This window comes from Cryptomeria japonica, chromosome 4 (genome assembly GCF_030272615.1).
Source record: "Cryptomeria japonica chromosome 4, Sugi_1.0, whole genome shotgun sequence".
Classification (NCBI taxonomy): Eukaryota; Viridiplantae; Streptophyta; class Pinopsida; order Cupressales; family Cupressaceae; genus Cryptomeria; species Cryptomeria japonica.
In genome coordinates this window covers 439,694,215-439,721,931 of record NC_081408.1, presented here as the reverse complement: position 1 = coordinate 439,721,931, position 27,717 = coordinate 439,694,215, and positions in this window count along the sequence as shown.

Genomic DNA, 27,717 nt, shown 5'->3' with positions numbered 1-27,717 from the left:
TTTCATGCACCCAACTTGTAGGAGGTGTTGCTACAACAATTGGTTCATTATCTTCATGAACTAGGACAACTTCTTCATTCTCTTGTTTGGTGTTTTCATTGTGACCAGAGAGCTATTCACATAATCCCTTACCTCTAATCAGCTTCATTACCTTTATATTGACATCATACTCCATCACTTTCATGATCCAACTAGCTCTTTTGTCATTAAGATCTCTATTCAACAAAAATTCTTTTATACTAGGATGAGCAACCATTAGGTGAATTTTGTTATTTGAAAGCATGTGTCTAAATTTCTTTAGACTTCTAATGACTGCTAATGCATGTTTCTCAACAAAAGAATAATTTTGTTCGTACCCTTCTAGGCCTTGGCTGAACAATGCTATTGGCTACTCCAATCCCTCATCATTATGTTGAATCAACATAGCTAAAATGGTATCAAAAGTACCAAAAGCATATAATATAAAATCCTTTGCAAAGTCTGGATTAATTAAAGTAGGTGTTGATGCTATGGAAGTCTTAATTTCTTCAAAATTATTCTTAGCCTCTTTGGACCAGCTGAAAGTAACATTTTTCTTAAGCATGCTAGTTAATGGATTCAAAAGAAATGCTATATTAGGGATGAATCTCCTTACAAAATTGATTTTGCCTATAAAGATTTGAAGGCCTTTCTTATGTGCAGGTAAAGGCAAAGCTAAAATAGTACTTACCCTCTTCGGATCTATGGTTATTCCATGTTTGGAGACAATATAGCCCAACAACTTACCCTCGTGTATGGAAAAAATGCACTTTTTGGGATTTAAAGATACTCCATATTCTCTACACCTTTCAAAAATCTATCTTAAGTGAGAAAAGTTCTCTTCCACATGCTTTGAAAAATGGTTACGTCATCAAGATAAACCAAAACAAATTTATTTATAAGACCTTGGAAGGCCATATCCATTTCCCTCTGAAAGGTTGCTCCTGCATTAGACAAACCAAAAGGCATTTTCCTATATGCCATTGTTCCCCATTTTGTAGTAAAAGCAGTTTTAAATTGGTCATCCTCTTTTACTAGAATCTTATTATAACCAGAATAACCATCAAGTAATGAAAATCTATCTGAACCTGGAACTACTTGTAAGATCTACTCCATTGAGGGCAGCGGGTAATGATCTTTTAGAGAAGCTCTGTTAAGATCTCTAAAGTCTACACAAAGTCTAAGCTCACCATTCTTCTTTCTTACGGGAACCAAATTTGAAACCCAAGATGTATGCTTTATAGGAAAGATGATATTACCTTGGATCAACTTGTTTAGTTTTGTCTTCATGAGATGCTCAAGTTTTGGATTAAGTGGCCTTTTCTTTTGTCTCATAGGCTTGGCATCAACTTCCAACTCTATGGTATGTTGGGCTAATGCAGGGTTAAATCCCTTCAAATCTTCATACTACCATGCAAATACATCATTGAATTCTTGACAAAGCAAAACAAATGTCTGTTTCTCATCAGTTGTACATACATTTCCAATCTTTAATAACTTATCTATGAAGATCTCAATAGGTTTGTAGTGCTCCTCTTTAACTAGCATGATGCCCTTTTCCTTTCTAACCTGATCATCAATGTTAAAGATTGACTCAATGGTTACCAATCCCTTTGGCAGCTTATTAGTTTTCAATTGAAGAATCTGATTTTCATATTGATTTACAAACTTATGTTGATTACCAGCTGCAAATTCAACCTCTTCAATAAGAAAATTAATAATTTGTTCATCTGAATCAAAGACTTGCCAATTGACATTGTTATTTGGAATTGAAGGCCTAACAACCACTTTGACATATTGTTGTCTTTCAATATTTCTTACCTCATCTAGTATGTCAAATTGAGCACCCAAGGTAGCCAGCTTATCTACTTCCTTATTCTGATTTCTAGGCACTGATAGCAGATTGAAAGCATCAAATTCTTCAATTAAGTCCCATATCCTATGCTTATACATTTTAAGGACATCATTTTTAGTCACATTGACACCTCTTACTTGATTTACCACTAGCTCACTGTCCCCAAATACTTGCAAATACTTTACATTTTTTTCCTAGCCCATTCCAATCGATGTGCAAGTGACTCATATTCAGTTGTATTATTAGTACAGCTAAAAGAAAATCTAAAGGCTGAAAAGCATTTCTTACCTTCAGGAGTGATTAACATAACACCACCTCCGGAACCAACCTTGCTCCTCGAGCCATCAAAATAGAGTTGCCACAATTCATTGTTCTATTGTTCACCCTGCTAATTGGACAATTGATTGTCATCCTTTTCAAGATTAGGGACATCGACACCTTCTTCATGGATCATGTAGACACCTAGCTCTAATTCTTCCATATGCTTGAATGGATCTTCCTCATCATTCTCTACTGCCCATTCATCTAATACTACATCAGGTATCCCTTCTATTGGAGTGTTTGGATCTGGGATATTAGGTTGTTCATTAGATTCTTGTATAGGCAAATTTGCATTAACAACACTTGGGATGTATGGTTCTATATGATCATTAGCTAACAATTCTGATTTTATGGTCACTTTGGTACCATATATTGTTCTAAAAAACATGTGTGACCAATCAGAAGACAAATATCCACCCAACTTAGCTGTGAAATCTCTGGACAAGCATAAAGCAAAGTAAGGTGGAAGATCTATGATGTAGACATCTTGTGGGATTGAGAAGTTTGGGCATGCATGCAATATGAGATCCAAATTTTTAATCACACCTACTATGTTTACTATTGTCCCATCTAACTAGACTACCCCTTTTGAAAGAGGCTCATATGTCAAACCCAACTTATCAACTATCTTCTTTGGCATGACAGAACTACTTGCACCTGAATCAATCATACAATTATGCACTAGGTGTTGACCTATGATTAAAGTCAAACAAAAAGGAGGGGGTTTAACCTTCTGAGTTTGTTGTTTGCTCTTCTTTTCTTGAGGGGAATTGGATAAGACCACTTTGGGTTGCTCATTAGGAAGCTCTTGTGACAAAGAGATGTTAGACAAAAAGGAGGGGGTTTAACCTTCTGAGTTTGTTGTTTGCCCTTCTTTTCTTGAGGGGCATTGGATAAGACCACTTTGGGTTGCTCATTAGGAAGCTCTTGTGACAAAGAGATATTAGACAAGGCATTTTTAAGAAAATCTTTTTGCCCTGGAAGAGCTAAGGAATCCCACATTGAGACACTAACATGTGTCTTTTTCAATTGATCCAAAATATTAAATGAGCTTGTACTAACCTTTTTCTGCCCTCTTTTAACAATGACATCCTCTTGAACTTGTGCTATTGGTAATTGACCTCTTGGCCGATCCTTGTTGACCATCGATTTCCCTTTTGGTAGGATTTGTATATTTGGAGTGGGTTGAGGTCCAAGTGGTGCTTGTTGGCTTGTAGAAGCCTGATTGATGCCTTTATCAACTTGTTGTCCTATATCAATGGCTCTCTTTTTGGACTGTGTATTGGCTGCAATAGAAATGTAGGACTAATTCTGATCTTGTGGCTAATTTACTCCACAAAATTCTTCACCTTGCCAATTGACCAAGGTAACATTCGGGCCTTGTTCAGAATGAGAAACTTGTTGATCATGAGTTCCATGAGTACTATCTTCTGAGACAACAACATTATTTTGAACCATGAGTGCTTGATGTAGTATACCATTCAAATAAGTGGTTTGATTATGAGGTTGGTTGCAAGGATAACACCAATCATAATCGGATGCCATGTTGTTTTGAGCTGGGATGATATCTCTGCATGTGCTGGTAGTGGTGGGATTGTAAGGTATATTGGATCTTTGGTTATAATTTCTCCTTTGACCCTGAAGGTCAACTTGATAAGGAGGCTTGCTCTGCTAGTTATTCTGATAAGGGGCTTGATAAGGCTTGGTGTTCTCATAAACTTGCTTCTCAATATTGGTCATTTTGTTACCAAAGCCTTGGAACATGGTTTTCATTTCATTTTTAAACTCCTGAAACTCTTGATTTGGGAGTGTTGTAGTATTTGCTTGGGCTACGACTTGATAATTCAGTTCTTGTAAAGGTGGGACAACGACTAGAGGAGGCTATAAAAGAGGTATAATAGGTTGTATTTCTAGAAATATGGGCATTGGGGGCCTAGGAGCTATTTTACCAGCCTGAATTAGGTAGTTTTTTGCCCTAATAGCAACATCAAATACATTTGGTAGAGTATTTGCACCCATAGACTGAATCATGACTGAAAATTCACTATTAAGAGCTCTAAGATAAGTTAGAAATGCATGAGTAGGAGTAGGCCTTACCATGACAAGGATTCTCCTCCAAGTCTTCTAGAAAAAAAAATTGAAGTCAGTCATTTTCTCTTGAGGGGATCTCTTTATGGCACTTGACTATTCTAATAGTGACAAATGGTCAGATTTGTCTTCAAACTGTGAATTTAATCTATAACTCAACTAATCCCAGGTATCAATTGAGTTTAGAGGTAGTCCTCTAAACTATTGAAGCTCTTTCCCTTTAAATAAGGTAGTCAGGAGTCTGATTGCAACATTCTCTTGTGTGATATGGTGTACACCACACAATGAAGCTACATCCCTTATATGTTCAATTGGAGTGGTCTGATCTTCTCCTGTGAAAAAAGGTAGGCTTTTTAGTGCTACTATAGGAATATCATCATAATGAGTAAGATTCAAAGGGATCCCTTGATTGAAAGGTACAAAAGGCTGAGCTCTTGCCAGAGCCATTGGGATAATAGGTGGATTTACTTGTGGAATCTAGGTAATAGGTGGTTGAATTGGAGTAGTTGCAAAAAGAGGATTTATGCGGGTGGCAAAATTAAGCTAAGAATTAGGTAGAGGAGAAGAATTAGACAGGAGATCAAAATTTGGAGTTTCCTAAAAAACTTCAACCAAAGAACTTTCTAGAAACTCAATTGTTGAATTTGTTGCTTTCTCTATCTTTTTTGTTGTCCTTGACCTTCTCTGTGATGGTGGTAGCTCAATATGCTCAATCGGATCCTTTCTTTGTCTGGTTTGATACTTTCTCATATGCTACAAAATGTCACTGAATCTGCATAGAAACCAAGAAAATGAGTTGCCAGGTATGAAAATTGTTGCCTGTGAAGGCTGGAATTGCTGCTCCTCACACCAAAAGCAGCAAGAGTGAATATTTGTTGAACTAACATAGCTCAAACGGGTCCCACTGGGCATGCCAAAAACTATTTTCACTCAAATTGCACCCATAATGGACAAGTTGAAAGCTCAAGCAACTTGGTAACACATGGGATAATTCTCAAGCCTGTGGGTTAACTATAATAAGAATTAACCTCCAGATGAAGGGATGGTTCCCTGTGAATAACTCTAAATTCTTTACTGATAAAAGGGATAGGGAAACTAAGAATGAAAATAGAATGACTTGCAAATGTTAAACGAAGGTGAAGCATCAATAAGATATCTCAAAATGACATAGATACAATCCTAAAAACACCAGTCTGCACAAATAGAGTTCTAGTTCATAACACATAAATATTTCATGCAAAGGATTTAAACTTCAAGAAATTGAAAGGAAAGAAAACTTTCACAATCAACTAAATGAGCCACTTTATCACAATACACAACCTATGAATTACAAATGAGACAAAAAATTTAAAGGTTATCTAGACAATAACAAAATAAAATAACTCTCAATCAAGAATAAGAAAATGAACTATAAAGACATAAGGCATAAGCTTGTAATTTTTATTCATAATTCTATCATAAAACTGCATATGAGCTACAAGAATGTATTCTCTGCTAAAACCAGCTAGAGAATCATCAAGAACTAGTGAAGAAAGATAAAAAAAATTCACTTTATACAAAACCCTTCCAAAAGGTAGAGGAAAGATAACTCCAGAATGACTGAAGATGAACTCCCATTGAAAATATCTCCTCTGAAAACTGATCCTCTCGTAGAAATATAAAGCCACCAAAAAAAACTTCAAAACATGCAAAATGAACTCATGCAATTCAGTTCAAACTCTTAGTCAACTAAAAGTTGACCATATGGCGCTCAAAATCAATCCTTATTACTTCAAGATCACGTGAAAGACTCATGCAAACTTGCTTTGAGCTTAATAATTTCTTGCATTAACCGGGTGAATTCTTATTTTGCATGGATCGCAAACTACCTTTCCTGCAACCACTTTTGGCTTCTGACTGTAACTAGCATTGCTTTCTTCATCAGGACATCAGGTTAGCACTGAAACAATTATTCTGATGGCCGATGATGCGCTCCCAATTGAATGTTGTTCTATCAAATTATGAAGCAGAACCCAAATATGTTATACCAATAGATGATGAAAGTTCCATCCTCAGTCACTAGGTCACGATGGAAATCCTAGCGAGCAATTTCCCACCGCAACTTCACAACTACCATCAGATATTCTTTGATTTCCATCAATCAACTATGATCTTCTTTACCTTTAACTTGCCTTAGTTTCTCTCCCTTTCTATCAAGCCCGCCATGTGTCACTTCCTAGTTGATTCAAGGGTTCCTGCCCTGCCATCTTAGCACGACCTGGACTCACCGCCAGAATGAAGCTCTTTCATCCGATCAACCTTAATCTGCGTTCTTTATTTCTTCCTCTGAATTTCTTCCTTAGCGAGCCCCACTACTTGATTCCATGTAAAACGCCATTTCATCAGTTGCCATGTCGCAGGGGATAACTATTGAGCACCTTCATCATGCGGTATAGCAACAATCATTGATATGTCCTCAAACTGTTCAATCTTTAGCACCTTAGCCGCTCACCTTTTCCTCACGTGCTTTGTCACCAAGTTGCTATGATAACTGGTGAGCTTCTTTCTATAGTGGTATAGTAACCACCATCAGATCTCTTGCATCACCGTTGATCTTTCTTCAACTTTCTCGACCTTTAACCCCAGTTGATCTTCTCTCTTGCGATGCGTTTCAACATGTGTCACCCCCTGATTAGTTCCGGAGCTCCACCTGGGCACCACGTGTCTGCCACGTGTCTTACTCTATTAGATATCATTCTTTTGGCCAAACTACTCCCTCGACGAGCCGTTTACTAGTCTCATCGAACCTCCAGTTTCATCAATATCTTTATTTTAGCGGGATGGCTTCTGATTTCTCCTGTATACCCTACGTCGATGGAACTGAGCCTTCGGTGAAACCTTTTCAAGACTCATCGCAGCCAAGGTCTGCTCGATGTCATCCATCTGTACCATGTCACTAGCCACTAGGCCACCACCTGTCTACCACATGTCGTTGGTCTTATACCCTCTACTCCACCACGTCATCAGTCGCCAAGTCACTATGATAACTGGCGAGTATCTAACCATCGCAACAGCCATTGGATCACCATGATCTGTGTTTGATCTTTCTGACTTGCTTGCTCTTTAACCTCTTCCCACCAGCCAGTCACAAAATTAAGATGCCTTGAGATGTGCATGCATGCAGGGTCCACTGGGCGAAGAGACACTTCTTTACAAAAGCCCGTAAGCTTTGATACTATAGTTATATGTGACTTTATTTTTAAATACAAAAATGCTCCTCCTCGCAACCAATGTGAGATAAATGCTCTTCCTGCCTGGCGACTGAAAACGCTTGGAAGTTCTCTAGCCTTTTAAAACCCTCTTTGGTGACCAATTAAAAACTTCACATAGGCCGATTGCATTTTCTCTAAGTTTCTTTTGGCCTTACCTTAGCCACGCAGGGGATTTGGCGATAACCTTGCCAAATGAATTTGTCTGAAGGTTTTAATAGCCACACCACTTCATTTACAATGGAGCATAATATCTTTGTGATCTACAACATGTTGAGCTCAACCCTCGTGGGAGCCACATTTTAACCCACATGCTATCTTACTTTCCTATATCTGCACATGAAGCAAACAAGTTGGACAAAAACAATGCATTTCTTCTTAGTTTATGATTTGATCTTTTCAAAATGAATGAATGCAAGGCTTCATTAGGGCACTAAATTTGGCATGTGCAAAATTTGGTAACACACTTAGCATTCAATCTCTTGATATTGGATCTAGTGAATTATCCCCCCTCTTTTAAATGTAATGTGTGTGAGAGGTTGAAGAGAATCTTTTGCGAAACTTTCACTCCTTTTCTTTTGGAGCAAAAATATTTCCTCTTGACTTCTCCATCACCCATTTTCACCACATTACAGTTTCATATGTAGGATGTTTGCGATGTTGTTTTTTGAAGGAAAGTGTAGTTTTCACAACTAACAACAATACAAGTTTAATCACAACCTATGGCATACATGATAGTTCTACAATCTATTCATATGCTATTGTTTTGAACATGCTTTGAGGTTTTCAAAGAAAAAACAAAACATATGCTCACAAAATGATTTGACATAAAAGAACAGCCACATAAAAAAGAAAAATATGTTCAAATTGCTCCAAAAAAGTGATACAAAGTATTGAACCAGTTTAATAATGTCTTCTATTACTTGAAAAAGAGGTTTTACAATACAAATCAATCATAAAAATGAACTGATTTTTTGAGTTACAACTAATCTTTCTACTCTCAAAGTGCTGAAGTAAGCAATAGTGTTTAAAAAAATAAAGAAGAACTAGAGAAATAAGTCCTAAAATTCCTTATTTAAGAACAAAGGCATCATAAATTCTTGCATTAAGGGAATTGACCTTTGTAGTGCCCCTCTTTGAGTCATCTTTCTCTTTTGAACAACAATAGATCATATTGATATAGTTTAGTCTACTTAATGATGATTTCATGGTTTCATACTATGTACTAACCCTATTTCATGATTATATTGGATATGATGATGATTATGATAGTGCTTGGTTGTTGAGATTGTCTTCTACTGTGGTTCTGATAGGGATGATGCCATACCACTCATTCATGAGCATGATATGACATTGTGATTCCCCTTCATTTGTTTGCCTATTTTATAATATATGTTATAGTATATGTTGTTGTACCTATATTGGTGATGGTAGGTAGATGACATGAAAACCCACTCTATAATCTGAGTTTAAGTTGATTACCCTTGTCAATTTAGTATCTTGGTGTGAATTTTTATTTAGTGTCAAGTGGTTTCTTGAGTTATCCTATGTTGGATCGCTTTTAGTGTTATGCTTATTGAATGATTTAATTATTAATTAATTAATTGATTTATATATATAGTTTAATATCGTTAGATTAAATTAATGGATCTACATAGTTTATAGTAATAAATTAAATAAATAGTTAATATTAGTATTTAATATTAATGAGAGATTAATATTGGAATTTATATTTTATATTATTGATTTAATGGTTATTGGATACTTATTAATTGAGTCTTTTGGAATTTATATCCATTTCTATAGTTGAATTTTTCATATTAATTTGGGTATTTGTTTATACACCCTTGGTTATTTTATTAATGGGATTTTATACTTAACTATACCCATGGTTTAAATTATTTATTGGTTGATTATATTATTTTCCCTATTTACCCTTTTGGGTTAATTGATATACTATTTATTCTACCTACCCTATTTTAATATTGGCTGAGATATTGGGGTAAGTTAATTAAATAAATATTTTATATTCTTTCCTTGGTATTTGCATAGGGTTGGTAAGAAATATATAATTTAATCAATTATTTCTATTGGATAACATTCTTCTTTAGTTTTTCCAATGGTTTTCTATTTATTTATTTTCTAGTGCATTTGTCGAGGTTAGCCTTCACGAGTAATTTTCTGAGAATTGAAAATTGGATTTTGGCTAGAAGTTTGGTTTTGGCTTGAATTTGGCTATGGGATGCTCTTCATCAAGTTTCTTAAACCTTCTCTTCTTTTCTAGGTTGGAGGCTCTCCTTTTGCATTTTGATTTTTGAAAGACTGTTTGCATCGTGCCTGTAAATGTTTGCGAGGATGGGAAAATTGATTATGCCATAACATTATTTATATGTTTAAAAGAAATGAATGATTGGGGATTATTGTTTATATTTCTGCTACTTGTTGTGAATGTTTCTATATTATTCTTGTGTGATGTCATGCTCAGATTTTATACCTTGTTGTGGGAGCTCTCTTGTGTCTTCCTTGATTCGAAATGATGTCGTATTTGAGTCTCTTGTATATCCTAGTATGAATCATATTTTCTCATTTTCGAGTTTCCCAAGTTTTGGGTTGTATGCACTAAACAAATGTGTGAATGTGCTAAAATAAATGAGGTGTCGTTCTTCCATGTAAATGCACTATTATTAAATGTGTAAGTGTTAAGGCTATTCATGAATGCGCCAGAAGATATTCCATATGTGCTGGAATAATGAGGGAATGCACTATTATTATTGATAAAAGCACTGCAGAGTAGTTTTTTTGATTGGATGATGTTTGTTTGGCCTTAGGCCGACATGTCTTATGATTTTATTTCTTCATTATTTAATGGATCTATTGTATTATCATTTGGGTGGCCGACCTAATTGGCTAGGTTTTGGGTTGGTATAAAAGTGATGTAAGATCTCATTGTAGATCGCATGCATTGATAAGCAAGGAGCGAATAATGTAATTAATCATTTTGTGCAAAGGATTTGGTCAATCATAGGTGATCGAGTTGGGATTATGTAAGAGGGTTTAGACCTCCGATATTGAGCTTAACCATAACTATAATCTGACATGTTTGATGCTATCGCAGGTAGTTATTCTTTCCAGATTGTTGTCCAAATATTTTGAGGTGGTTAACCTCTTTTGTAATCAGTCAGACTCCATTGTGATGAGCAGTGCGCTCTAGGCAGTGTGCCTTCTTGCATGTGCAGGCCCCTTATTGTAATATTTATTCATCTGGTCAGTGGATAGATATTGTGGGTCTCCAATCCCATCGTGGTTTTTCCTCTTTTATTTTTTCCGCATATAAATCTATGGTGTTATGGTGTTCATCTTTGTGGTTGCACTGTTGCTTATTGTTATATGCTTTTATATTTACTGGTTGTTGAGTTGTTGTATTAATAAGGTTCAATTTATCCATTTCAGTAGAACACTGATTCACCCCCCCCCCCCCCCTCTTAGTGTTCTTGGATTCCAACAATTGGTATTAGAGCCTTGTACCTTGGAGGAAGCCTAATAGCTTGAGGGAGATCCTAAATCCGGAATCCATGGAGATGTATTTGAGGCAACAACTTGAACTTGCTCTTGAAGATTTTGAAGCTGAAAAATTTTAAGAACATAAAGCTGGAAGATGAACTTAGATCTACAAAAGAATTCATTATCACTCTGCAAGAAAATGATGAATACTAAGAGGGGGGGTGAATTAGTATGCCAAAAATTACTGTACTTAAACACTTTACTAGTCTAGCAGTAAATCGGTAAAATAGTTTAGCAAACAAACTGGTTAGCACACATGCAAACCAAATAGAAAATAATGCATTCACCCACAGAAGCACAATCACCATAACACAAGAGATTTTGATGTGGAAACCCAAATAGGAAAAACCATGGTGAGCTGAAACTCACAAGTAACTATCTGCAGAATAGGAACCAGACCGGTTAAGGTCATACAATGTTCTTTACCAGAATAGATCCTGTTAGGAATCTCAATCTCTGTTAGGAGATAAGTCTGATTAAAGACTACCTTGCTAGAGGATTTTAGATCCATAGATGTGAACCACCTTGTTAGAGGATTTACAAAAGGCTTTTTGGGCCTACCCGGTTAAGGGCTTCAGACTTGTCGAAGATGTGAGTAATCAACAAGTGAGTGATCTAGCAAATAGCACAGATTGCTTGGTTAGATCCTTGATAGCTCATTTCTAATGCATTCCAGCATTAATTCAGTCTTTGACACATTCACACTCTACCTTATCTCACAGACATGAACTTCTCTTTTATAATCTCACTTACAAAAACTCATCAACCACCTTAAACCCTAGCAACAACCTAAAACCCTAAACATGACGTCCTTATAAAGGAATCTTTTTTATGTCGATCCAATAGGATTACAATACAAATTCCTAGGTTCAGTGAGTCTAGACATATTTGGTAACATGACACAAAAAGCACCGCCAGAGTGTCGGCACCATCAAACAATTAGTGGATGGTAACTCATTGCAAAATGCCAGTTGGTAACTCATCACAGAGTATTACTGGTTCAAACAAAATACCGGTTTAAGCAAAATACAGGTTGCCAGTTTGACAAAATGAAGTCTGGGAAATATGAGTTGTGCCACTTCGTTCCTTCGTACCGCTTGAGATCCTCGAACCACTTGGGGTCTTCATACTACTTCAGACCAATAAACACTTTCTACAAAACACCGATAGTCTAAAGACTATAATACATCATACCGGTTGGAACAAATACCAGTTGAGCTTTAACTCATACATACAAAAAGTGATCTCAAATCAAGTGTGTGTCCATCAATGACAATCATAGCATCAATCATCAAAAATGCCAACAATCTCCCCCTTTGGCATTGATGGCAACACTTAGGAAAATTTTGACATCTAAGTGTTTTACAATAAAAAATATGCTATAATCAAAATTACTCCCCCTAAGCATATACACTATCCCTTTTGCAGAAAATACAATGTATACTACTCCTTAACAGAAATAACATGAAATTATACATCAAAACATCAAAATTTATATACTTCTCCCCCTTTGCCAATAATGATAAAAATATTGCAGACTAACCCTTGTTTCATTAGTATTAAAATAATAAGTGTTTATGACAATAAAGAGTACAACTTGTCAAAAACTGATTTAATGTCCTGCAAAAATTGCTTCATGGATAAGGACCATGACTCAAGTAGGGATGTAGACACCTCTTTCTTTGTCTACATCTGGGAGACCTATTCTTCCATGGCATTTATCATGCTCATTTCTTGAGTGACCGTTAGGGCATCAAGATTTAGATAGCATTTCTAGAGAATTTGCAGTTGTGGCAGTAGGATCAGTTGAAGTTCCTGCAAATTATGTGTCCGGTTGCTTGTCTTTGCCTCTATTCTTGCAGACTAGATTTGAAGTTGGTGAACAGTTTGTCCATATGTGGAGAAGGAGTCTATTTTCCCTCTCGGGTGAATACTTAAAGCATAAAGTACGTAATGCAGAACAATGCCATAGATATCAGACAAGTATTAGATATGTTATTCTATTCATAATTCCTTGTTGTTCTCCACAAGTTACATTCGGAAGTATATAAAGATGTCGAGGGGGTACGAGTGCCAACCGTTGCATCACAACTGCCACCCCTCAGTTGCCAACTAACCAACACAATTACAACTTAATTAACTAGTTTTATTTCCCTGTACAATATTGCCGCCAACATCATCCCCCCCCAAAGAAAAGAAGTCATCTCCAGACGACTTAACACAAAATAGAGAGGACATTAAACAGAACTACTGATGCCAGTCGAGCCCAGAACTTATACACTTGTTGCGTCCTCACCTAAAAAACCGTTTTCTACTACCATATGATGCTCAAGTGTGGATTTCACCATTATTGCTTCTTTTGACATCAAAGTCCTCCTGTGCCTAAACCAAACTTGTCTACAAAACATGCTTTTCAGTCTCAGCCTCCACCAACTGCTACTCAAATGATACTGTCTCCCTAGCCAAATTGTCCTCGATAGCCACCCATGCTGCTCTCTCGACATCCAACTCCTGGGTACGCTGAACTAAGTCTCACATGACTACTGCCTCCAACCTGGTGGTCAGCTCCTCTTGAGCCCGCTGTGCATCCACCAAGGCAACCTCACGTTGAGACATACTCTGAGTTCCTCAAAGCGTACCAGTCATGGCTGGAAGTGACCACAACCCTCTGGCACAAGGCTAGAAAACACCTCAAATCCTCCATCACACTCCCCAAAGGTTGATAACTGAACTAAATAACTCCCTGGTGTTGTACGACTGCGCGGATCTGCAATGCCTTCCTGCAACTTTGTTTTTTCACACCTGCCAAATCTGTCTCCCTCTACGGCTTATGGCTTCCCACCAATGCTTAGCGTCAGGCTTCTTTCTCACCGTACGGAACAACCCACACTTACCATGACTTCTTAGATGCCCTTTGCCCAACTCGAAAAAGTGTATTGTAGCTCAAAAATAAACTGGGGGTCTGGGGGCAGCGCCTCTAGTGGGGTCTGGGGCAGCGTCCCAGCAGGGTCAAGGGGCAGCGCCCCTCACGGGGTCCTGGGGCAGCCCATTTCTATGATATTTTAAGATGCCGAAAACCCTTCTTCTCCACTCTGAATTTCCAGTGTCCTAGCTTCAAACTCCAGCGAATCATTTTAAATCTGGTCGTCATCATTTTTTTTTGTTTTGTTTTTTTTTGGCACTGTAATGTCCCTGATGGTACCTCGGCCATACAACCTCCCTGTACGGTCAACAACAACACTGGCACCTCCGATCGTGCAGCCACTTTCTCTTGTCATCAACACCCCTCCATCGTACGGCAGACCACTGATGACGGAGCAGCTGCATGTGTTTGTGCGGCTATGTGTCTTAGTCTTTGCATGCATTTTTGTGTTTTATCCTTTCCACACGATGATGGTTACCACCGTCGGTGGTGTCCACCGTACGGTGGCCCACCGCACAGTGGTCACCACCGCTGGTGGCCCACCACATGGTGATCATCGTTGGTGTCACCACCACCAATGGTCCACCGTACGGTGGTCACCATCAGTGTCGCCACCGCCGATGGTCCCACCATACAGTGTTTCCACCGTGGTGCTTTTATTTTCTTGTCTTTTTCTTTTTCTTTTTTTTTCTTTTTTTATTTTTAAAATTTTTTTTATAACTTTTTTTTTTCCTAGTCGTACGGTCAACTGCCATACGGATCCATACGACCATATGGTACTCTCTTTATTTTTTTCTTTTTTTTTTTCGATTTCCTAATTTAGTTGTCTAGAGAGTCTTCGGCTTGGGTCCCCTGTCTCTGGGATCACCCTTCATCCTTCTCGGTTTGCCTCGCTCGAGAGTCTCCCATTTTGGTCCTGTGCCTGGCAAGTTGCTTGCTCGACCTCTCGGGTCCCCTTCCATCCTCTCGGGTCCCCCTCCGGACTCTCGAGTGTCCTTCCAGCCTCTCAAGTCCCCTACGTGCTTCTCGTGGTAGGGTTTCAATTTGAACCTATTGATGGCAAGTTTATTTTCCATGGCCATCCAAAGACCTGGAACCACAAATTCTATAGGGACCACGATCTCCTTCCTGTACATAAGAAGAAGAAGAACAATAAATATTTTGAAGGCTATGACCTTCCACATAGGGTTCCAATCATTGTCAACACAATTGTTCTTCGGATTATCTACGTTATCGAGGTTTGGGGTGTCTCCCTTCCAATATTCTATGTATTCTGGCAGGTACACCTCCTCTGTTACTTGCTCTGGTTCCTCTACTTCAAGCCTGTAGCTCTGGAACATTTCATAATCCTCCATCTGCCAATGGAAGAGCCCATTCAATGACCCTGTCTCATCCTTGGAGCACTCTCCTAGTTCGAGAATTCCTTCGTCGTTGGGCTCCCTGCAGCCCTGTCCTTCGTACCTGAGGTCGCCTTTTCTTTCATCCTCCGATTTTGAAGATGATGGCAGTTCCTCGTCAACAACCTGGGTCCTCAGATCAATGGTGTACTTCCGCCCCCCTTTCTCCATAGAAAGGGTGTTCTTTTTCCAGTCGTGGTTCACCTTTGCTATAACCAGCCACCCTCTGCCTAAGATGGTGTCGTACCCCTTCTTCTTGTGTGGGATTACCACAAAATCTAGTATGAAAGGTTGCGTGTCGATGGTGACCGGCTGGGCCATCAGGGTGCCGAGTGGCTTGATGCCATGTTGGTCTGCACCTATCAAGTTGAACGTGGGTGGCCATAGTTTTGGCTTCCCCAGCTTCTTCCATGTATCCTCTAGTAGTACATTCACCCCCGAACCTCCATCCACGATGGTGTCTTTGAGGATAGCCCCGAGAATTCCCATCTCTACTATAGCAGGATGTTGACCACTATTTAAGGCCAACAACATTGGGTCAGCCGAGGGGCTGACCGGAACTTCCGCTCGTGTGGCACGCAAAGGTGCCTTTGCAGTGGTTTGTATGGAATTAAAAATGGTAGTTCTTAACTATGGCATTGTTTCTAGAAGGTCCTTTACCCTTATAGGTACTTCCATCTGCAGTACTTGCCCAATGATGTTATTTTTCGCTTCCGTACGGGATGATGTACTCGCCACCTTGTTGTTCCATCATTCGGCCATCATCTCACGTTCAATATTGGCCTTTGCCTCCCGTAATCTCTCCTTCTCCGTACGGGGGTCGAGATAAGTGGCCTTTTTCATTTGGGCATGGGTGATTGCTAGTACTTCTTTCTCACCAGTCTTCTCAATGTTGAGGAGATTAACCCCTGCCTGTGGGCAATCTGCGTCCTCATGGTCGCCTGGCCCACACCATCGGTAGAGGTGCTGAGGGGTGGCTTCCTTCGTGCAATCATGGGTGAAGTGCCCCCACTGATTATAGGCCCTACATTGGATAATTGGCCGGCCCTTGGCGTCATACTAGATACGGCTTCTGTTATTGTTATTGTTACTATTCCTTTCGCCACCACATCTATTGTCCTGGTAACCTCCAAATGATGTCATTGTGTTGGTTTGCGAAGTTCCGATGGCTGGTTGCTCTTGCATGAAGAGAAATTGTTGGCTCCTGGTTTTCATATTGTAGGGACATTCCTTTGTCAAATGTCGCAGAAAGCCTTCTTGGGACAGGACCCCTTGGTGTGTCCGTCACTCCTATAGTCGGTACACCACATGTCATTTTCTTCAGTCTTACTTGTACTCCCCTTCATGGCTTTGAATTCTTTCAACATTTGTTCCATGTCCTTTTGGAGAGCGTGCACCTTTTTACTCGATTCGCCACTGTTGTTGCTTTCCCCGTCAGAGTCTTCATCATCATCAGATGAATATTTATTACTTTTCTTCTTCTTTGACATTTTGTATTCGCTCTCTAGGTACATCGCCCTATTATAGGCATTGTCATATGATGTAGGTGGAACGATTTTCATCTTCCTTCAGAGGGAATGCTTTAGTCCCTCCATGAACCATCGCTTTTTCAACCCATCTGCTAGTTGACTCTCCATTTTTCCCAGCAATTCCTTCAACCTCTTGCTGTATGCCCGTACTATCTCCTTGGTACCTTGTTTGGTACTGTGTATCTCTGTTACAATTTCATTGTCATCATAGAGCAACTAAAACTCCTCCATGAATTCCTTCTATAGATTGGCCCATGAGGCCATTGTTTGCTTGTCCACATCGGAGTACCAATCTATTGCAACTCCACGTAACGTGGCTGGGAACTGCTGTACCTAGTCATCTTGGTTTGTCACTCCATTGGTAGACCAAATGGTTTCACATGTACGACAGTGCCATAAGGGGTCTTCCTTGCCATCCCCTATGAACTTTGGCAATTTTTGTTTACTCGCCATCCCGGGTCATCTTCCTGGCGGTGGCTGTGCCTGTGTCTGTGACCCTGCACTGCTTCCTTCGGTGGCGCCGGTGGTGTGTCCGGCATGGGCGACTGGAGGTATGGTGTTTTGCCTATCGTGTGTGGCACCTACACCTACATGGTTGCCCTCCCCTTTGCTCCCACCCGAGCCCACTCCTAGTTCCCATTGGTGATCTTCACTCCGTGGTGTAAGGGATAAGTTTCTAAATTGATCCTGGGTCTCTTCGACTAGATCTCTCCTTAACCTTGTTTTTGCCAAAAACTCTTTGTGGCTCCGTGCCCTACAGTGTTCTGGCAATGCGTAGAAACTTCCCTCATCTTCTGCACCCTCCGTGACACCTCTGTGGTTCCCTTCGGGCCACCCTTCGATAGGTTGTCCTTCGGCAAGTTGCCTCAACCTCCGTCTTCGTTCTACTTGCTACTCTAGAATCAAGGCCCTCTGCACGGCCTCCCACTCGTCCGTTTCTACTTTCTTATTTCTATCTTTATTTAATATATTTGGCATAAATCACCTCCGTACATAGCAAGCACACACCATGTACACAATTCTTTTATTTTTTATTTTTCCCTTTCGACCACAATTTATATCAACATTGTGTCGGGATTATTATAGGGTTCAATTTCCCCTTCACCTCTTATTTCGTGTGCATGTCGTTGGTCTCTGGGTTCATCTCACCGATGGGTAGGCCCATCATGTCCATGCGCCATCTACATCTTTTGTTCCTAAGTATGTCTAGGAAATGGCGCCAAATGTTTTCCCTCTCGGGTGAATACTTAAAGCATAAAGTACGTAATGTAGAACAATGCCATAGATATCAGACAAGTATTAGATATGTTATTCTATTCATAATTCCTTGTTGTTCTCCACAAGTTACATTTGGAAGTATATAAAAATGTCGAGGGGGTGCTAGCACCAACCATCGCATCGCAACTGCCACCCCTCGGTTGCCAACTAACCAACACAATTACAACTTAATTAACTAGTTTTATTTCCATGTACAATATTGCCGCCAACAAAGTCATAGGGCATCTTGAAGGTGCTAATAAATGACTGCATATCAGTTTGTAGTTTGTCCTTCTGAGTGAGCACATCATCACAAAATAAATGAGGTTGACAAATCTTGCTAAGTAGTAGATTGCCCTCATTCATTACATCTCTAATGTCCTTTTGTGCCTTCTGGAGATCAGATCAGAGCTCTATTAACTTTCTCACCAAGGCAGTGTCCAGAGCCTTTTGATGTTCCTTCTTAGCATTTGTTTCACCTGGTCTTCTACAACTGTGCATAGGAGCTTCAATTGTGCAAGTGAGGAATTGGTATTGGGAAGGTTCATACCGGGTATCAAATTGGTAAGTGTTTCCACCGCAGTTTGGATAAGATCTTCCTCCTTTTTCCTCCTTAGAGCATCCAATAGCTCTTGAACAAGCTTAATGCTCTGCAACAGCTTCGATTCATTTGCAGACAGGAGGTCAATAGGACTGGTAATGTCAGCCAGTTTAGCCTGACTACCGATTTCCATTGGGGTCTCCACCTATGTGCTCTTTGCCGCTGCTTCCTTGTCCTTGGCTTTTTGCTTATCTTGTTGAGCCTTCCTCTGCTCCTCTTCTTCTTTCTTTCTTTTTTCTTCTTCTTGTCTCTTCTCTTCATCTTTTCGCTTCTTCTCTTCTACATCCTTCTTCTTCTCCTCTTCCTTCTTTCTCTTCTCCTCATCTAGTTTCTTCTCTTCCTCCTATATCTTATTTTCCTCTTCTCTTCTCTTCTTCTCCTCTTTGTTCTTTTCCTCTTCCTTCTTCTTCTTCTCTTCCTCATGTTTCTTATTTTCCTCTTCTCTTCTCTTCTTCTCCTCTTCTTTCTTTTCCTCTTCCTTCTTCTTCTTCTCTTCTTCTTTTCTCTTATCCTCTTCCTCTTTCCTCTTTTCCTCCTTTTGTCTCTTATCCTCTTCCTCTTTTCTCTTTTCCTCCTTTTGTCTCTTATTCTCTTCCTCTTTCCTCTTTTCCTCTTCTTTTCTCTTATCCTCTTCATCTGCTTGTTTCTTCTTTTCTGCTTCATGTTGCTTCTTTTCTTCTTCTGCCTGCTTCTTCTGTCATGTTCCTTCTGATGGTGTACCCTGAGTAACATTTTCACCATCTAAGGCATCAACATCAATGGGGTCCATTTGTTTTGTGTCTGGTTCTCCTTCACTATTATACACCTCATCCGGTTTGCCAGTTTCTGATTCTTGCTCAGCTTTCCTGTTGGCTTCAACCACTTGATGCATCTTTAGAGCTTCTTGAGCATGAGTATGTGTATCTTTTATCACTTCATGAACCTTTCCTTCCAGTAACAGGATTCTTCTTCTCATGAAGAAGAGGCCTTTGTATTTATTCATAACTTCAAAAAGTTTTGAATTCGATACATCAAGAAAATATTGAGCAAATATTTCCTCCCTCATTTCTTGTTCCTTTTCTATGGCAATGTGCCATTTGTTGTCTAAAGAATTATACAAAGAATCCAGTGTCTCAGATCTAATTTTTGAAGGTGACCAGTCATTAACACACAAATACTTAATGATTTCCTGTTCAACTTCTTCCTTTTCATTATCATTGAAGTCATCAAAACAACCAATTAAATCATTCAACAATTTTCTCCTAATATTCTTTATAGTTCTTTGACAATGTGTCAAAGGTTTGTAAGAAGAAATATCAATATTTACCAGTGCAGATGTTGCCGGTTCATTCTTTGTCTTTTTCTTTGTTTGCCTAGTCTTCTTAGGTGGTTCTTCTGACATAGTTTCTTCTGAGTCCGGTGTATTGCTTTTCATCTTCCACTTCCTCTCAAAGACTTTGGCAGGTGTAGCTTCCAGTTTCTTCTTAGCTAGTGACCGCTTGGTCACTTTGGGACTGGCTACAGTAACTGGTGTCGATGCTGAAGGCACTGCCTTTCCTTTCTTTTCTGAGGGTTCTTCAACTGGTGTAACCCTTTCCAAATAGGTGTCAGTTCTCCTTTCTTTAGGATCGAGGGGTGAGGCGATTAGGGTAGAAGCATACCCATCCAACATATCATACATTACCTCATAGCTCATAGGCTCCACTTCTTCCTGTCTGGGCTCAACAACCTCCATTATGCATTCATCCACTTTGATGGTGAAGCAGATGTCTTCCTCATACTTTTTGACTATATCACTAGATATTCTTACCCTTTGGTTCATTTTGCATTTGAACTCATCAAAGTATTTGTTCAGCACTTCCGGATAGCTGGTTCCAACCACTTGTAGACTTTCCTTGCTTTGCTTTGTCACCGATTGGTCAGTAGATCACTGGATGTCACCTACTCCTAGAAAGTATCCTTGGAAGTAAAGGAACAACCTAACCAGTAGTTGTCCGAACTTAAATCTCAGTGCATTGTCCTATTTGATCGAATTAAGATTCAATAGAAGTTGTTTTTGCATACAAGTGCACAGATCAAATGATGCATCTTCCTTGATCATCCTGTAAGCGGCATTTACCGCTATAGCAGAGACAGAATTAATTCTGCTAGCAGAGAATGCCCGGTAACCTATCACCATGCAGGCATACTTGACTAGATTGTCCTTGATTGAGTTGACGGTCATTCCACGTGAGTCACTCACTGAACCGGTGAGCTTGGACATTATAGTCTTGTTGACCTTCCTTAGGTCTTGTACCTCCCCTGTGTTACAGAAATCGGTGATGGCATGAATTGCTTCCAGTGTGATATCATGCATCTTCTCTAGGTACATCTTATCACTGTGTACCTTGCTTAGAATAATGCGAATGTGATCATCCAAAAATTCTTCAAGAAATAAAACTGCATTGTGAAGTTTCTTCTTTTCCAGAATGTTGAATTCTGGTTTAATCTTCTTATCCTTTCCGCAAAACAAGATTAGATGGGAATGGATCACAAGAGACCCTAGGTCTTTGATTTTGCAATCTATGTAATCAAAAATGCCTTCTTCCACTATAACACCAGCAGGTACTTGAGACGGGGCATTGTATTTCGACTTTCATTGAATGAAGTCCATAGAATCAACGGGTGCACTAGAGCTATCATGTGATGCAGAAGCCATGATAAACAGAGAATTTTGAAAAATACCTTCGTAGATCAAAATTTAGGGCTTCACAATTTGAACTACACTTCACACTCCTTCGGTTACTGAAATACCACTTTGCATTCTACACTCCTTCAACAGATGATAGCTTCAGATTCTTCTCCATGTTTTTGATAAACTCTTTGAATCACAGTGTAAATCACTTTTCTTCGCTCTACACTTGAAATACTTCTTCGCTCCAAAAATGATAAGTGAGAAATGATTTGAAAATTCCTTTTAAACAAGTTCTCCACCTACCATAATAAATGCTCCACTATTAGGGCGTAAACCTTAATTTGCCTTTTACCATTTCTGGTCTTCTATCGACTGACAGGTATCTCATACCAATTAAGGTCTTTTACCGGTGTCAATCGGGGATTTGAGATATTTCACCGTTTGCTCCCCCTAAGCTTTTCTGATGCTTAGTTTGCTGGTTCTATGATTTCCACACTAGGTGTAGAAACCGGTTCTTCATGCAACACCACTGGTTTCTTTTTCCAGGTTTTGTTCATATCCGCTTGAACAATTTCAATATCAATCTTTCCTTCTGAAGTGACCGGTATGTCATCCGATATGTTCTTTCTTGTTTTGTAGAATCTGGCAATGTGACCCAGTTTGTTGCAATGATAGCAGACCATTCCAAGTGCTCTCCATGTTCCATTATTCATGTTACCATTCTTCCTCCTGCATGTTGCAGTAGTGTGACCATGACAATGACAGATCGAACAGTTTTCTCTCCATCTAGTTACTGCTTGATAGCCACCGCTTCCTGACTAATGATTAAAGGTATTAAACCATTTGGGATTCTGGTTCACAAAAGGTTTCGGACCAACTCCTTGAGTCCTCTGAGAATATCTTCCAGTGTTGTTCATAACAGACCTGCATTCAGATGCTCTATGCCCAAACTTGTTGCATGCATAACAATTACCATTGAACTTATTGGATCTAGGTACATTGTTTATAAAGTAAAGAAAATTATTGTAGGCTTTGCTCCTACACACATTAGCAGTATGTCCTTCTTTAAGACAGTTAAAGCAAACATGTTTGAACTTTTGCTTACCTTTACCTTTGAATGCTGCTTTCTTCTTTGATGCTTCAGCATTTGCACCAGAGGTCTCACCTTTCCCATGACTGGAGTAACCAAGTCCATCAATATTGTTGACAAGTTTGGCTGATTCAAACTTTTTCTCTAGCTTAACAGTACTATTGTTGAACTTAGCAAGTATTTCCTTTGACTCAAAGAGTTCTTTGGAAATAGCAGCATTTATTTCCATCAAGTTTGCATTCTCAGAGATGGCTATGTTCAGTTCTCCTTACATGTCTTCCTTTTCCACTTTGCTCACATGGATTTGAGCGGTTAGGGCATTGATTTCTTGTTTTAACTTGGAGATCTCATGATCTCTATCTTTTACAAGATCTTCAACTTTCCTCCGTTTCTCAAGCTCTTGACACATTCGGATAGTCAGTCCTTCCAACTCCTTTCTTAGGTTGGAATTGGATTCATTCATCTTTTCTGCTTCTTGAATTAGGGCTTCCAGGTTCGCTTCATCAGAGGAACTATTTTCAGTTAGCTCCATCATTTTTTCAGCATGTTCTCTCCTTTTTGCCTAAGAGGCCTTATATTTGACCATAAGTTCATCATAGGCTTGCTCAGACTGAGTGAGCCGATGAGTAAGTTCCCTCACAGTGTATTCCCCCATATCTCTTTCCAAGTAGTTAAACTTATAGAAAGGTTGGCTCTGATACCAATTGGTGAATACTAAGAGGGGGGGTGAATTAGTATGCCAAAAATTACTGTACTTAAACACTTTACTAGTCTAGCAGTAAACCGGTAAAACAGGTTAGCAAAAAAATCGGTTAGCACACATGCAAACCAAATAGCAAATAACGCATTCACCCACAGAAGAACAATCACCATAACACAAGAGATTTTGACGTGGAAACCCAAATGGGAAAAACCATGGTGAGATGAAACTCACAAGTAACTATCTACAGAATAGAAACTAGACCAGTTAAGGTCATACAATGTTCTTTACCAGAATAGATCCTGTTAGGAGATAAGTCCGATTAAAGACTACCTTGCTAGAGGATTTTAGATCCACAGATGTGAACCACCTTGTTAGAGGATTTACAAAAGGCTTTTTGGACCTACCCGGTTAAGGGCTTCAGACTTGTCAAAGATGTGAGTAATCAACAAGTGAGTGATCTAGCAAATAGCACGGATTTCTTGGTTAGATCCTTGATAGCTCATTTCTAATGCATTCTAGTATTAATTCAGTCTTCAACACATTCACACTCTACCTTATCTCATAGACATGAACTTCTCTTCTATAATCTCACTTACAAAAACTCATCAACCACGTTAAACCCTAGCAACAACCTAAAACCCTAGACATGATGTCCTTATAAAGGAATTTGATTTCATGTTGGTCCAATAAGATTACAATACAATTTCCTAGGTTCAGTGAATCTAGACATATTTGGTAACATGACACAAAAAGCACCCCTAGAGTGTCGGCATCGTCAAACAATCGGTGGATGGTAACTCATCGCAAAATGCCGGTTGGTAACTCATCACAGAGTATTACTGGCTCAAACAAAATATCGGTTTAAGTAAAATACTGATTGCCAGTTTGACAAAATGAAGATTGGGAAATATGAGTTGTGCCGCTTCGTTCCTTCGTACCGCTTGGGATCCTCAAACCGCTTGGGGTCTTCATACTGCTTCAGACTGGTAAACACTTTCTGCAAAACACTGATAGTCTAAAGACTATAATACATCATACCGGTTGGAACAAATATCGGTTGAGCTTTAACTCATACATAAAAAAATTGATCTCAAATCAAGTGTGTGTCCATCAATGACAATCACAACATCAATCATAAAAAATGCCAGCATAAAAGCTATCTAATGCTCAATTCAGAAGGAAATAACTTATGGAAATTCAGGATGATAAAGAGAAGGATGCCCTTAAGGAACAGTGTCAAAAGTTGAGTCGGGAAAATGAAGTTATGAATAATGAAATGTAAGCCCTAACTATGAGGATGTGCAAGGAGATTGAAGACCGGAAGAAGAATGAATAAAATATTGCTATATCTCTAAAAGACAGATCTGATGAATGTACTAGGTTAGCGCATGATAATGACATGTTGAGAACTGAACTGGTGCAATCACAGAACAATGAACAAGAGTTGGAAAGAATGATGACAATCCTAAGAGGAGATTCAAATGTTGAAAATGAATATAAAGATAAGTTCAAGGTTAGTTCTTCTAAACTTGATGAGCTATTGAAGGATCAAAGGCACAAGGGAGACACTAGAGGACTTGGATTTGAATAAGGTCAGAGCTTTAGTACTGCAAATGAAGATCAGACATCCAGTATGTAGAATGATCAGAAGGTCAACCGGAATCAGAGGTCACTAGTAAGGCAACCCAATGCACATAAATTCAATGGTAGATGTTTTGTTTGAAAAAAAATTGGTCATATGCCAAGACATTGTAGATATAGAGAAAATCAGAATAACAATGCAGTTCCTGTTCAATGTTCAAATTATAAAAGGTATGGTCATAAAGAAAAAGATTGTAGAATAAATGTGAAATGTCATGCATGTGGAAAGTTTGGACATGTGGCTAATCAATGCAGATCAAGGAATGGTCAAGGTTATAGTAAGACAATTCAAAAGAATAATATCACTTGTTATGCATGCAACAAACTAGGACATATTGCTAATTTTTGCAGAAGCAAGAACCTACTGGTAGGAAGTGATAAATCTGATAAGAAAGGAAAGAAGAAAGCTGATGACATTCGGAAGGAGCATGAGAGTGTTGGAAAATGCACACTCCAATGAGAAATTGTAGGTGATTGAAGGTATTGTCATTGATGGCAACCTTACAATCCTATAGCACTGGTAGACACCGGCACAGGCATAGACACCGGCAGTGGCAAAGATGTTTACCGACACCCTGGCCAATAGGATTTTGTTTATTGTATTTTATATTTAATTGTAAAATCTTTTTGTAAGCCGACAAGGCGAATTGTATTAGGACTCATATAAGTATGAGATCTTTTAAATCATTTGTAAGGAGAGAAATACATGGAAGGAATATAATAGGCAGATGCAAATATTAAGGAAGACCTTGGAATAGGGTTTTGGAAGTTGTATGAGCTTAAACCGGTACTGAACCTGGCATAGAAGATGCTGAACTAAAGTAGTACATGACATTGGATTTACATAATCCATTTTTGTAAGTCAGTGAGACTACCCTTTTGTATTTAATCAGTGAGCTTTAGGCAATTGGCCTTCCTGCATGTGCAGGCCCCTATTGTATTAGTAATATTCACTTATTGGCCAGTGAGCGAATATTGTGGGTCACAAATCCCACCGAGGTTTTTCCCACACCGGGTTTCCTTGTTAAAATATTGTGTTATGGTGTGCTTTCTATGTTGTGTTTACTAATCTTATTTACTGCATTATTTTTGGTTTATCGATACACTGTTTTGGCATGCAATTCATTTTGGCATGCAATTCATTTAATAAGTCTAGAAAATTCATTAATCGGTTAGATACTGACTCACCCCCTCTCTCAATATCTTTGGGAATCCTAACAATTGGTATCAGAGCCTGGTCCTCTATTTTCAAAAGCCTAACAGCTTGAGGAAGATTCTGACATCGGTACAGATGGAAAACTTGAGAAAGCAATTGGAAACAACTCTTGCAGATTATGATGCAAAAAAATTGAAGAATATGAAACTTGAAGATGATCTGAAGGCTGCATAGGAAATAATTCAAGGACTTCAAGAAAATCTCACTATTGCTAGGAACAAAAGAAGAGAACTTCATGAGAAGATACAGAGTGATGATGATGAAAAAGAAACTCTTAATCATCTTGTAAGCAAGATGAAGCAGGATAACATGGCCTTGAGGAATGAGATGCAAGATATGACTATGAGGTTTTGTAAAGACATTGAAGACCGAAAGAAGAATGAAGATGACTTGGTTAGGAGAATCAATGATGCTGGAAATGAAAATCTAAGATTCAATCATGAAAATGATATGTTGAAGACAAATATAAATCACTTGGAGCATGATAAAATTGAACTCATGAGACATAAAGATTTCTTAGAAAATGAGTTGGCTGTACTGCAAATCAACACAAGGATAAATTCACGAAAAGTTCAGAAGAACTTGATGACATGTTGAAAAATCGGAAACCTAATGGAGATACTAATGGCCTTGGCTTTGAAGTTGGTGAAAACTCTGGTACTGCAAACAATCATGATCACAGTAAACCGGTAAGACAACCTAATGCCTACAAATTCAATGGAAAATGCTTTAACTGTAACAAGTATGGTCATAGAGAAAATCAGTGTAGATCTAGAAATTATCAGAACACCAATGCACCTACCGGTCAATGTTCTAAATGCAACAAATTTGGACATAATTTAGAAAACTACAGAATGAATGTAAGATGTTATGTTTGTGGAAGATTTGGACACTTATCTAATCAATGTAGAACACATACCAGCATAGGATATGGAAAAGCTATTTAGAAAAACAATGTGACTTGTTATGCTTGTAACAAGATTGGACATATTGTAAAATTTTGTAGAAGTAAGGCATCACCGGCAAATAACAAAGGACCCAGTTTGAAAGGTAAAGAGAAGGTTGAAGAAGTAGAGCAAGAATTTTCAAAACAATAGATCAGGAAGTCAGATATTAATGTTAATGAAGTTATTCCTTCACCGGTAGAACAAAGTATCACTCCACCGGCAGGAGATTCTTCATCTAACTGAAAAGAAACCTTTTGGGGGTATGGCAACGAATTGAAGAACATGCTAATTTACCCTCGGTTGATGGTGAGAAGTTGAAATACTTCTTTACCGGAAGATGTGTTAAGTTTCACTTAACCGATAGGCATTTAATGAGGTAGTTGAAGGAAATGACATTATAAAGAAAGTGTTTTGGCTCTTTTTTCATTCACCAAGCATTCAAATTTCCTAAGAGCGCAAAAATCTTGAGCGAAGGCATCCATAGTGAGAAGTGAAGCAAATAATTCAAGCACTTATACCTAAAGGAATATTAAGGTATTTATATCAATGGCTTCCTCCTCTACACCTGAACTCATTGCAAATCCTACTGTAATTGAAGTTGTTAAGCACCCTAGGCCCGTATTTAAAATTATTCCTGAAATTGAGAAGAAAGATGATACCCTAGGAGCT